Source organism: Arachis hypogaea, chromosome 4, assembly GCF_003086295.3.
Source record: "Arachis hypogaea cultivar Tifrunner chromosome 4, arahy.Tifrunner.gnm2.J5K5, whole genome shotgun sequence".
Lineage (NCBI taxonomy): Eukaryota > Viridiplantae > Streptophyta > Magnoliopsida > Fabales > Fabaceae > Arachis > Arachis hypogaea.
This window is the reverse complement of record NC_092039.1, coordinates 125,305,695-125,318,771: the sequence shown is the minus strand read 5'-3', so window position 1 is coordinate 125,318,771 and position 13,077 is coordinate 125,305,695. Positions and strand designations below refer to the sequence as shown.

The window sequence follows — 13,077 nt, the reverse complement described above, 5'->3', positions numbered from 1 at the left end:
TAATAATAATATAACTCAATTATATTCATCAATTAGGAGTTAGTTGTAATTATATATGTTATTATAGACTTATAGCTATAGCTGCTATATATAGGGTTTGCTAAGATCATTTGTCGTAGATTATCCAATCATAGTTAACATGCTCTTGCCACGTGTCCAACTTCAATTTTTTTTTTTTTGACAGAAACTTCCATTTTCAAAACTTTGGGTTGTGAGTTGTGACAAAACTTGATTTGATATTATTTATTTTATTTATTTATGGCTAAGTGCCTAATAACGTCTTCCACTTAGTTAATTAATTTGATTAATATATAGTAATACAAATCATATGGTAGTGCATTAACTGTGCTCAAACCAATATAATTGTCTAATTGATGAGTTTCATCACCAAAGTGATCACTAATAAAATAATAATCTAATCAATGGAAAACAGCAAACATGATGGTAGATATTTTTGAATTTTTTGAATCCTAATGTAGAATTAACAATTAAGAATTGCTCTAGCTAAATAAATGAAGAATTTCACTTTAATTTAAATATAAAAAGCATTTTGTGATCAATTACAATACACATGATCTGTCCTTAAATAGTAGAAATCTAAATAAATTCTTAGACATTATAAGATTAAGAAATTAAACTAGATAGTTTTTCCCTAATAGCCTGTTTATGTGAAACTTGCAAATTAAATAAATTAAACCATGAAATTAATAATAAGATGAAGTAGAAGGAGAAATATTTAAGAAGCAATATATTATTACAGTTCCTCCTTTACTCATGACGAATCCAAAAACTTTAATATGGAGAGGCTGAATTTTAGATAATTTTTTTATTCTATAAAAATAATTAATATATACTTATTAGGGTTAGTTTTTTTAAAGATTTATCAAATATATATATATATAATTATAATTTTTTTCATAATTTTATTTTTAATATGATAATTACATAAAAAATATAACAATATCAATAATACATTATAAAATTATAAAATACCAATAATTTATAGCATGTTTAGTAAAAAATGATCACATATCTTATTAATTAAAATTAATTCTTTTAAAAATTTTAAAAAATTTGAAAATAAATGATAAATTATTAATTATTTAAAAGATATAGTACTTTTATAAAATACAAGATATAAGATATCTTTATAAAAAAATTTTAACAACGTAAATTTAGAAAAAAAAAGTATTTTTAACAAAAAAAATAATATCTAAAATACATAATGTGATAATCAAAATATAATTATTTAAGTTATTATTAATATAATAATATAAATGTTAAATATATTCATATAAAAAATAAATGATTCTTTTAAAAATAAATATAGAGTTTATTATATAAAATTTAATTTAAAAGGTACAAAAATTTAAGAATATGATATTAAATTAGTTAAATAAAAAATATTAGTAAATTAAATAATTAAGATATAAATTTATCACATAGTAAAACATAATACATATAAAATTAATTACATAATATTTTTTATTTTTTAAAAATATATCTCATATATAAGTATAATTTCTTAAAATTTTGGAGGGCCGAAGCTGCTGCTCGCCCCCTCTAACTCTGTGCTGCCTTTACCGTCCTATCCATAAAGAGAAGACGACACACCTACATACATCAAATCCCAAATAGAATTATCAAGAATGTGATCATACCATAGAAATATTATTATAAATATGATATGATATGCTTCGATATGCACCCCTTATGAGGATTTTGTTTTTCTTGTCTCATATAGACTCTCAATCTCTATATACTTCTATGGTTTTGTTTTTTTGTGTCTACCCTTCAACATTATATGTTGGATGTGTCTCTGCAATAATCTACATTCACACAAATTTGTTTTCATAATCCATTGATGGTTTCTTGACCAGAACTTGTTTTTGGGTCTTTGCATGACTGTGAGATTAATAAGCACTCATTGAAAGGAGATAATAATGCCTAATAATCTCTAGTAATGGATAAGCTTATTATTACATAATCATTATTAATTTTAATTTTTTTTTCAACCAAAATTGATGGATCCAAACCATTATGAAATATTAGTAGTGTAAATTATATTTTGAGTTTGTTTGGGTATCATTTTCGAAAAAAAAAATTGTGTTTAAATGATATTTTTTTAAAGATCTTTTACAAAAATAAAAATAATTTTATATTTAAATATATCTCTTGAAAAAATATATTTTTATTTATCAATTATATTTGAGTAAAATAAGATAAAAGTAAGTTTTTATTCGTTTATTATGTGAAAAACATCTTTTTTTATTAAAAAATATCTTTTAAATAAAGATGTAAATTATAACTTTTAAAAAATAATGCATTTTTTTAATTTTTCTAGTGTTTTTATTTTTACTATTAAAAATTTGTCAAATATATTAAAAAATAAAAAAACTTCTTTTATTGTAAAATTTTTTTAATCAATTTAATAGAACCCAAACAAATACTTTAATGTAAAATGTTAATATAAGTTTACTGTTGTCTTACAAAATTAATGGCAACAACCACCCTCCAAACAATACAAAAATCTTAGTTCAGAGTTAGAGAGAGGAAATAGAGCCAATGAGCATTCTTTTAAAATAGTAAAAACTCACATACACTTTATATATTCATGTAGAGTTGGTAGTTAATAATCGATAAATAACGATTTAGTTAAATTTATCAAATCAGTTAATAGTTTTCAAATATTAACTTCACATCAAATTAATTAATGGACACGCGAATTTTCACCTATTAAAACAGATAAAAAAATAGAGAATAAATAAGTATAACAATTTTACTAACTCAACTTCTCCACAAATACTCATATAATGAAGTCCTAGAGACAACTCTAATGAGTTAATTATGACAAATGTACGATGGAAATTGGATTTATGTAGGGTTAAAATAGATGAAATTTATGGATTGTAGAAAGATTTGTGTTGGGTTAAGGCTAGCCTCACATATGTGTTGGGTGTGCTAATTAAGATGGTGATGGTGGTGGGGGCATAATGCACCTCTTAGCTTAGACAAAAGGAGCTTACCATAACAACATGGGAAGAAGCTTATTAAGCTCAAGCTATAATCACATAAATCTAAAACAAACAAAATAAAAGGAGGGGCACTAACTTATTAGAGAGGGAGACCCTTCTTCCTATCATCATTTTCAAACATAGAATCATTCAAGTTATAATGATTTTTAGTCCCCACTACTTACCCATTTTTATATTAGAAAGATAACAAAAAATTAATTTAAAATATTTTATTTTGGTACTTTATAATTATTGTTAGAATAATAATAATAATTTAATTAGTTAATATAAAATATAGTTATTTTTATTAATATAATAATATATGGATAAATAATTATCTAAAATATTTTTATATTTAAAATATATAAAAATTAAATTTTAATAGAAAAATAAAATGGAGGAAAAATCTTTTGGGAGAGCCGTACTTGGTAGAAATGATGAACCAAAGTCACTCTCAAAGGTCACCCATTGCAAAGGGTTTTTGTTTTAATTTCTAGAGAGAATGATGACAATGAGTGCACCCTTTAATTGTGAATTTGAACACTATGGAATCAAGATAAGACTAATTAATCCTTTCGCTTCCGTTTAAACAAGTGTCAAAAGTTTGAATTACACCTTGAGCATGCAATAATTCATTGGCCAGCGATAAACCCTTAAATAGAGTTCAAATTCGCAACGGATTATTTCTTGACTTACCATAAAAACAAAAAAAAATAATCCTTCCCCATTGATGAAAATGACAAGCTTTTGTTTTTTGTTTTTTTTTTTTTTTGGTTTCCATATCTCCAATTGTTAATATTGCTTAATAAATAAATCTTGAAAAAAGTGGATGTATAGGTAAAGTAATAAAATCCACCACCATAAGATCTAGCACATATTAAATTTTATTTTATTACTATTATTTCACTTGTGTATACATGTGTTGATTGCATTTTCCTATGATTTATGTAACGTTTACTGCTGTAAAAAGTGACAACCATTTCATTCTAAGCCTCTCAAAAGATTCTTTTATGATTATGTAATAAAGTAAGATTTTGACATCCTCACCAATCAATGAAATGACACCAAAAATTAACCATTCAGGTAAAGGCACAGAAACATTCTTAGATATACTATTGATGATTCTTCTCTGACTCTGACTTTTACATTAAAAAAAACTTTATGTTTGGTTTAGGAAAAAAAAAAAGAAAAAAAAATTAAGTGCATTTTTATTTTTCTTAGATATGTTTTGATAAAAAGAAATGTTATAAAAAGATAAATTTATCTTTGTATTATAAAATATATTAAAAAAATAAAAAGATAATATTGGAAGTAATGAGAAAAAATAAATTTTTCTTCTCTTTTTTTTTAACATTGAAGAGAAAAAAATTTGTGGATCCTACCAATTTTTTTTTTATTCTTTTTTTTCTCTTTATTTTTTTTTCATAATCAAATAATAAAAAATAATTATTTTTTTTCTCTTTTCTTTTCTCCTTTTTCTTTCCTTCTATTTTCTCTGAAAACAAACATAACTCAAAGTATGATTATTATTTGGAGACATTTTTAATAAGTTCATAACCCACATGAATATTGACATAACATGTATTGAGGAAGGGTAATTACTTATATGTCTCCAAAATTTGAATCCAATATTTATAATCAAGTTTTATGCCCTCTAATTTCATTTAAATTCTTTTTGTTTTGCGTGTCTGTAATTATTTATGAAGTCGAATATTAATTGAAGAGAAAAAAATGTTTTATAAAAATTTATATATATTTTAGATGTATTTTGATCCGTGAATGAAAGATTTTACTGTTATTTTTGTCATCAAAACAAAATCAATTCAGAATGTCAAAAATAATACCAGAGTTAGTGTTAGAATAGATGTACTATTAAGGAGGTTGAATTTTCTTTATTATTTATTTTATGCTTTTATTTAATCTCAATTCTCATGATTTCATTGTTATCATTGTACTTTCATTAAGTTGTGGCACTGGTTTCTTGAAAAAGAAGTCACATACTAAGGCATTTTGTGCAAGGGCTTAATTTCAATTCCCTTGTCTAGGTCTTTTTCAACTTTTCATAATTCAAAACACAAATTGGATGAAGATATTTATTTTTGTTGGAGAACCACCAAGCCAGTGGCCTCAGGTTATTGTAGCCATAACAATGGTATTAGCAACTGCTACAAACTAATTGATAAAATTCTATAGTAAAAAATATGGTCTTATTTTTTATCATAAAAATCTTTTTTTTTTCACTCTTTTTTAATAAATAGACAAAAATACACACAAAAATTATAAAAAAATAAAAAAGTATTCTAAAGATTAAAAAAATCCAATACATCCCAAAAAGTATTTTGCAGGTCAAAATAATTTTTGGGTCATTTTTTTTCTCTCCAATTTTCATGGTGTAATGGTCTTAGTCTCTTAGAAGATGATAAATTTGACCATCTAATCAAAAAAGGTCTTTTCAGCAGAAAGTGAAAAATTATGGTCTCTTTCTTTTCCCCTTGCTTATAGCTTCATGCCAGTCTTCTAATAAAAAAGCAATTAGATTATGTGCTTTTTCTTAAGCACTTTAAATTAAATTCCAACACTTTCTGATTTTGATGTGGTTTATTATTTGCTATAAGAATTGGCTAATAATGAAAACTAATGTTGTGATGTACATCTAACCTAATTATAAACTATTATTTGTTATGGTGTCTATATATAAGTATATAATTTATTAAAAAAAGATAAAAATTAATATTTAATTATAAAATATAAAAATAAATAATTTTTAAATATTAAAATTTTATCATAAAAGGTAAGTTCGACAAATTTAACACTAGACTTATAGGCATCAAAGAATTTGTCGTATAAATTTTATTATTAGATTATTTTAAAATAATATTTCAAGTAAACCAATAATTCATATAATCAAAACAAAAGCATCATAATATATCCTAGAAAATTACTTTTATGTTCAATAATCAAGATAAAGAAGCTAATGAGTTATAATTCAAATGATATAATCTTTATATACTCATTTAGAGGTTGTGGATTTGAGTCTCGTATCTTTGGTAAACAAAAAATCAAAATAAAGAATAGCCAAATTAAAAAAACAGCTTAAATTTAGCTAGTGATTAGTTCATTAGTCCGGTTAAGTAAGTATTAGAGGGTTTAAATCTCGTCTTGTGTATATAACAACTCAATTTTTAACGACAAATTTTTAAATAGAGTTTAAATCTGTAACAGATTAATATTTGACCTATCAAACTAGAAATACGGTTAGAAACCAAAATAAAAAAGAGTAGTCAAATTAATTAATTTCAATACGATACAATACTTAATATCAATAATATTTGTTTGATCAAATTTTTTTTTGGATCATATGTTTGTTAAAGATATCGAGAACCGATGACGTCAACAGTCCATTCCTATATCCAAAACCGTCAATTAAAAAACCAGCTAAAAATCACTGAACCGGTCAAGAATGGATCGGTTGGATTGGACTGGACCGATTTTTACTAAACCACCCTATTTTGCTTGATTTAAAAAAAAAATCAAACAACACGCGTGAGCCCCCTCTTCCGCCAACCCCCCCTCATTCGTGACATTCAGTGCTCACTGCTCAGCTAAGAAAGGGAAAAGCAAAGCCCTCAAACCCAAAACCAAAACCCTATCTTCTTCAACGGTTCCACCGCCGCCGTCCGTGATTGTCGGCGCCTCCGAGGATTCCCTCTTCGCCCTGTCCCAAACCCAAACCCTCGGCTCGACGTCCATCCTCCCGTGGCTTCTGTGTTCGAGCTGCTCTCCGTCGCTTAAAAAAGGCGTTCGCTGTCGTCTCGACGCTCTCCGTCACCCTCCACAGCTGTCGAAGGTTAGTGGCAGTGTTTATAAGGATTTTTTCTTTTATGCGCTGATTTGATTTATGATTTCTATAAATTTGTGGCATTCAAATACTGTGCTGTGTATTCTGTAGATGTTTGCACTTTAGGGCCTCGACTGTTTCTTCAAGAACTTGTGTTTTGAGTTATTATGGTAGTGAACGAAGTGGTCTTGTTTATGTCGCTGCTTCTATGTGTTTATACTTTATACAGATTTTGCTGGCTAGTTCTTTCATTGTTATCATAATGAGCTGTTTATTTGTAAATTTGTTTTGGACACTGCGGTGATAAACTAGATGAGAATTGAGAAATATGGCACGCCATTTTGCGTCATACTCCCAAATCTCTCTCTCTTTCGGTTGAATTATGTAGTTAGATCGGCTGAATCAGTGAACTGTGAACCAATAATTAAAATGGTTTGATAATTTGTCCGGTTCTCAAAACTTTGGTTAAAGATAGGCCTGAAATACCCAGACCCGACTCGAAGTCCTACAACCATGATTGAAATCCGACCCGGAAACCAACTCCAAACCTGACATGGTTCCAGATTCCTCTGTCTAGTAATGTTTTAAAAATCGGACTGGATTGCCAGTCGAACCGGCAGTATTAACAATTCGGTCAGGCATGAAAACTGCTGAAAGAAAAACCGATAAAAAAGCGCTGAACCGACCGAGAATCGGTCGGGTGGACCGGTCCGGGAACCGGCCGGTTTGAAGGAAACGGCGTCGTGTGCAACTTTGGCCTACTGATTACTGAACTGAACCACTTCACTTCTCACTCCTCCCAGCCTATGTTCTGCTTGCCCGAATCATTCACTCTCCCTTATCCAACCCTAGCTACTCTTTTCGAGCCACTGCCGCCTCTCCGTCGAGCCATTGCCGCGTCCGTCCGTCGAGCTCGGCCGTCGTCCGTTCGTCGAGCTCGGCCGTCGTCCGTCCGTCCGTCCGTGTAGCCACTGCCCCCAAGTCTCCAACTCCCCTGCTCTCTTCTTCCGCGAGCTCTCCCCATCTCCTACTCTCTGCATCTTCTTGCCATCGGCTTCATCTTCTTGCCGTCGTCTGGTCGGTGTCGTCCATCAATCAAGGGTCTGTCGGCGTCGTGTTCGAAGGTCAGTGAATGTCTTGCTCGCTTGTTCTTCGGTTGTTCAGTTGTTCTTCTTTTTTTTTTCCTACTTTTTTATGCTCTGTTTTTGTGATTAGCTCTGGTTTTGTGTGTTGCGATTTTATTGATTAATGAATGTTTTGTGATTAGCTCAGGTTCTTTACTGATTATTGGTTTTTTACTAATGTGATTAAACAGCATGGCAGTTAGATTACCTCCAGAAACGGTGCCAAGAATTGGGAATCCGCAATATTATTTTTTATTTAGGATTTAGGATTCAATCAAGAATTGGCTTTGGTATTATTTAAGAGGAGATTGCTGTTTTTGGCACCTGTATCACTAAAAAGTATTTAAAAAACAATCGTGTATATGAAGCTGAAAGTGAGTGACATATTGTTTTCCTGGGTAATTCAGTTTGCTGCATTGCATTACTAAGTATGTTTTTTCTAATGAATAAGAAAAAGACTTGAATCGAACAGGTTCTCCTCTTGTGAATAGGTTTTGCACTTGACTATGGAATAGGTAACTGTTATTGTTGAAATTATTGCTTAAAATGGATTTGTTATGCTGCTGCTGCTATAAATTAATTTCTTTCTAGCTCTTGACCTCTTGTTAGGAAGTTTCACATGCCACATACTTAATTTTGTGTTGCATGTATTGCAAAGGATACAATGAAGGTAGGCCGGTTAGCAAAGGAATTAGCAGCCGATGTAAATATTAAATGCAAAGCTAAAGGACTGCTTCCTCGTGTAACAATTAAGTGTCAATTTTAGTCGTGTCATTCCTTTAATAATTATTTGGCAAAAGAATTTCTCTTATTGCTCAAAGGAATTCCTTTTCTTAGCTAATATCTATACATGGAAAACATAATTTAAATAGTAATTTTGTACTTCTTTCTCTGTTGCAGCATTCTTATAACACCTAAATGATATAAATATAGTGAAACACATTGTTTGAATGAAAGTTTGGATCAATAAATTGCATAACCAAAATAATGTATCTGATTGCTGTGTATAATCTTTAGGCTATTTCTTGTGTTTTTCATTTACAAAAATAAGTTTATTTTTCTTTTTAAGTTTTACAATAGTTCTTACTCTTTAGTACTTGTTTCAAATGAATATAACTAAGTTGAAGTGAATTATTCATGTCATTGTATAAAGGTTCGAGCTGGAATAGTTGGATACCCTAATGTTGGAAAGTCATCATTGATAAACCGTTTACTAAAGTGAAGAATGTGCCCTGCAGCCCCAGACCAGGAGTTATCCTAATTGTTCATGAACTTGTATTCTGGTAAAGTTGAAACTAATGGCTTCTAATGTTGAGTACTTAACAAGTTTTTGCGAATTTTGATGATTGATGACAAATTTTCATTTTGGAATTTAATATTTAGATATTTCTTTTTACTATTTAACTTTTGAGTTTGTATTTTGATAAGATCATATAGTTTTGGTTGATGGCATTTCATGCAGTGTTTTAAATTTGGAAGATATTTTAAGATTTATATTAGATTATAATTATATTTTAGGATGTTTATTTATAATTTATTTATTATTTTATTTTAAACGGTTTTTCCGGTTGAACCACGGTTGGACCGGTTGGACCAGTAAATCAGTGAACCAGTGAATAGAGCAGTTCGATGACCAGTCCGGTTCTCAGAATCTTGCTGTCCAGCTCCTTCCATGGCCTTTTAGAGCTCTTAGACGTACCTGTGGTTGGTCCTGCTAGAAGCAACGCATAAAAGAATCACTGGATTTCCGATGAGACTTGGTGCTGCGGCACTTTGCAAATGATGATGTCTTGATTCTCCTAGCCGTGGCCCATTTTCTACTGATCCCTCGCTATTCCGATGAACCCAACCAAGAAGTTAACATTTTCCCACATTTTTCAAAGATGTTCCTCTCTCAGAGCCCTCAATCCTGGAAAGCAAGCCCATGCCCAAATGATAGTAACTGCCTTTGTGCCTAGCATCTATGTTACCAATTGTTTGCTTCAATTCTACTGTAAATGTTCCAATATGGCCTATGCATTCAATGTGTTTGACAGAATGCCACAAAGGGATATAATCTCATGGAACACCATGTTGTTTGGCTATGCTGGAGTTGGGAACGTGGGGTTTGCACAGTACTTGTTTGATTCAATGCCAGAGAGAGATGTGGTTTCTTGGAACTCTATGCTTTCGTGCTATTTACAAAATGGCACTAATCGAAAGACAATTGATATTTTTATTAGGATGAGATCACTGAGAATTCCACATGACTATGCTACCTTTGCTGTAGTTCTGAAAGCATGTTTAGGTATTGGAGACTATTGCTTAGGTCTTCAAGTGCACTGTGTTGCAATTCGCATGGGTTTTGATAACGATGTTGTAACAGCTAGTGCTCTAGTAGATATGTATTCAAAGTGTAAGAAGCTAGACAATGCTCTTCAAGTTTTCTATGAAATGCCCGAAAGAAATTTGGTATGCTGGAGTGCTGTAATTGCAGCCTGTGTTCAGAATGATCAGTTTATTGAGGGTTTAAAACTGTTTAAGGATACACTGAAAGCTGGTATAGGGGTGAGTCAATCAACCTATGCTAGTGCATTTAGGTCTTGTGCAGGATTAGCTGCATTCAAACTAGGTACACAATTGCACGGTCATGCTTTAAAATTTAATTTTGGATATGATACTATAGTGGGAACTGCCACCTTGGACATGTATTCAAAATGCAACAGAATGTCTGATGCACGAAAGCTTTTCAACTCATTGCCCAATCCTACTCGGCAATCTTATAATGCCATTATTGTTGGATATGCTCGTCAAGACCAAGGTCTTAAAGCTTTAGAAAATTTTCAATCTTTACAGAGGTCACATCTTGGCTTGGATGAGATTAGTCTGTCTGGTGCTTTGACTGCTTGTGCAGCAATCAAAGGCCGGTTGGAAGGGATTCAGCTACATGGATTAGCATTCAAATGTGGTTTAACGTTTGATATCTGTGTTGCAAATGCCATTTTAGATATGTATGGTAAGTGTGGAGGTCTGCTGGAAGCTTGTGTAATATTTGATGAGATGGAAAGAAGGGATGCTGTCTCTTGGAATGCAATCATTGCAGCTCATGAACAAAATGAGGGAATAGAGAAAACACTTTCACTCTTTGTTTCAATGCTGCGGTCAACAATGGAACCAGATGATTTTACTTATGGTAGTGTTGTAAAAACGTGTGCTGGTCAGCAAGCTTTAAACTATGGTATGGAGATTCATGGACAAATTATTAAGTCCGGGTTGGGGTTAGACAGTTTTGTTGGCAGTTCCCTTGTTGATATGTATTGTAAGTGTGGAATGCTAGAGGAGGCTGAAAAGATTCATTACAGATTGGAGGGGCAAACAACAGCTTCGTGGAATTCAATGCTTTCAGGATTCTCATCGCAAAAGCAAAGTGAAAATGCTCAGAAGCATTTTTCACAGATGCTGGAAATGGGTGTCATACCTGACAACTTCACCTATGCTACAGTTCTAGATATTTGTGCTAATTTGGCTACTGTTGAACTTGGAAAGCAAATTCATGCTCAAATCTTAAAGCTACAGTTGCATTCAGATGTGTATATAGCCAGCACTCTTGTAGATATGTATTCAAAGTGTGGAAATATGCAGGATTCCAGACTAATGTTTGAGAAGGCACCTAAGAAGGATTATGTGACTTGGAGTGCTATGATTTGTGCATATGCATACCATGGTCTTGGAGAAGAAGCCATTAAATTATTTGAGGATATGCAGCTTTTTAATGTGAAACCGAATCATACAATTTTTATTTCAGTCCTCAGAGCTTGTGCGCATATGGGTTATGTGGACAGAGGGCTGCATTACTTCCAGAAAATGCAAAACTACTATGGTTTAGACCCACGGATGGAGCATTATTCATGTATGGTAGATCTTCTGGGGAGGTCCGGACAAGTAAACGAAGCATTGAAGCTTATTCAAAGCATGCCTTTTGAAGCTGATGATGTAATTTGGAGAACTTTGCTTAGCAATTGCAAGATGCAAGGGAATATAGAAGTCGCAGAAGCAGCAGCCAGTTCTTTATTGCAGCTGGACCCCAAGATTCTTCTGCGTATGTCCTTTTATCTAATTTCTATGCTATTGTGGGGATGTGGGGTGAGGTTGCAAAAATAAGAAATATAATGAAGAATTATAAACTAAAGAAGGAGCCTGGTTGTAGCTGGATTGAAGTAAGAAATGAGGTACATGCGTTTCTTGTGGGGGACAAGGCACATCCAAGATCTGAAGAGATATATGAGCAAACTCGTCTACTTGTGGATGAGATGAAGTGGGATGGATATGTTCCAGAAATTGATTTCATGGTTGATGAGGAGCCAGAAGAACAAGATTCTTATGAGGGTCTCACAGTCACAGAACAGCAATTAGTTGTAGTGTGAGGTAATGTAGAAAAGATTTTGATCCCTGCCTACAATAGCTTGATGGATATTTCTACACTTCTATGTGGTTATAAAGTTTTGGAAGAGGAAAAGAAATATGCCAAAGTTTGAAGATAAACTTAAAGCCAAGCAGGAAGGAGTTTATAGGCAATGCAATAGAAAATTCGAAACTGAAATTTAGTTGCTTGAAGGGAATCCAGGGAAATTATAAGGTAAGATTTTGTTTATTATTTGTAGCTCTTTAGTTTCTGCCTGTAATGCTTCTAATGGCTGCTATCGCATATGAATTGTGTTGGTCTTTTGACAAGCTTCTATGTGCTTTTTTTTTTTAATTTTTGTTATGAACCATAGGTTTTGCTGATGTTCTAAAAGACTAAAACAACATGAAAATTTGCCTATTTTCTCTATGTTATCAAGCTGACCACCAAGACTGCAATTTTTGATACTTTAGCATATTGTATTTAAGCCCTCATTCTCATGGAATGCTAGAATTTTACTCAGCCATTTCTTGGGTTGACCATTACCTGGTGATAAGGAAACCACCATAGTGATGTTTCTACAGGTTCAATTTGTTTAGTACTACCTCACTCAAGACAGAAAATACAGATTCATTGTACATATTTTCTTAAAAAAGAAATGTGTAATTTATCTGTTGAGACATCAAAATTTTATCTGTGTAAACTAATACATGTGGTGTT

General features: G+C 31.4%; 1 pseudogene; it reads left to right on the top strand.

The window, feature by feature from the left end:
- Positions 1–6,555: 6,555 nt before the first annotated feature.
- On the top strand, positions 6,556–12,824 carry LOC112797968 (pentatricopeptide repeat-containing protein At3g02330, mitochondrial-like; annotated as a pseudogene).
- The last annotated feature ends 253 nt before the right edge of the window (positions 12,825–13,077 follow it).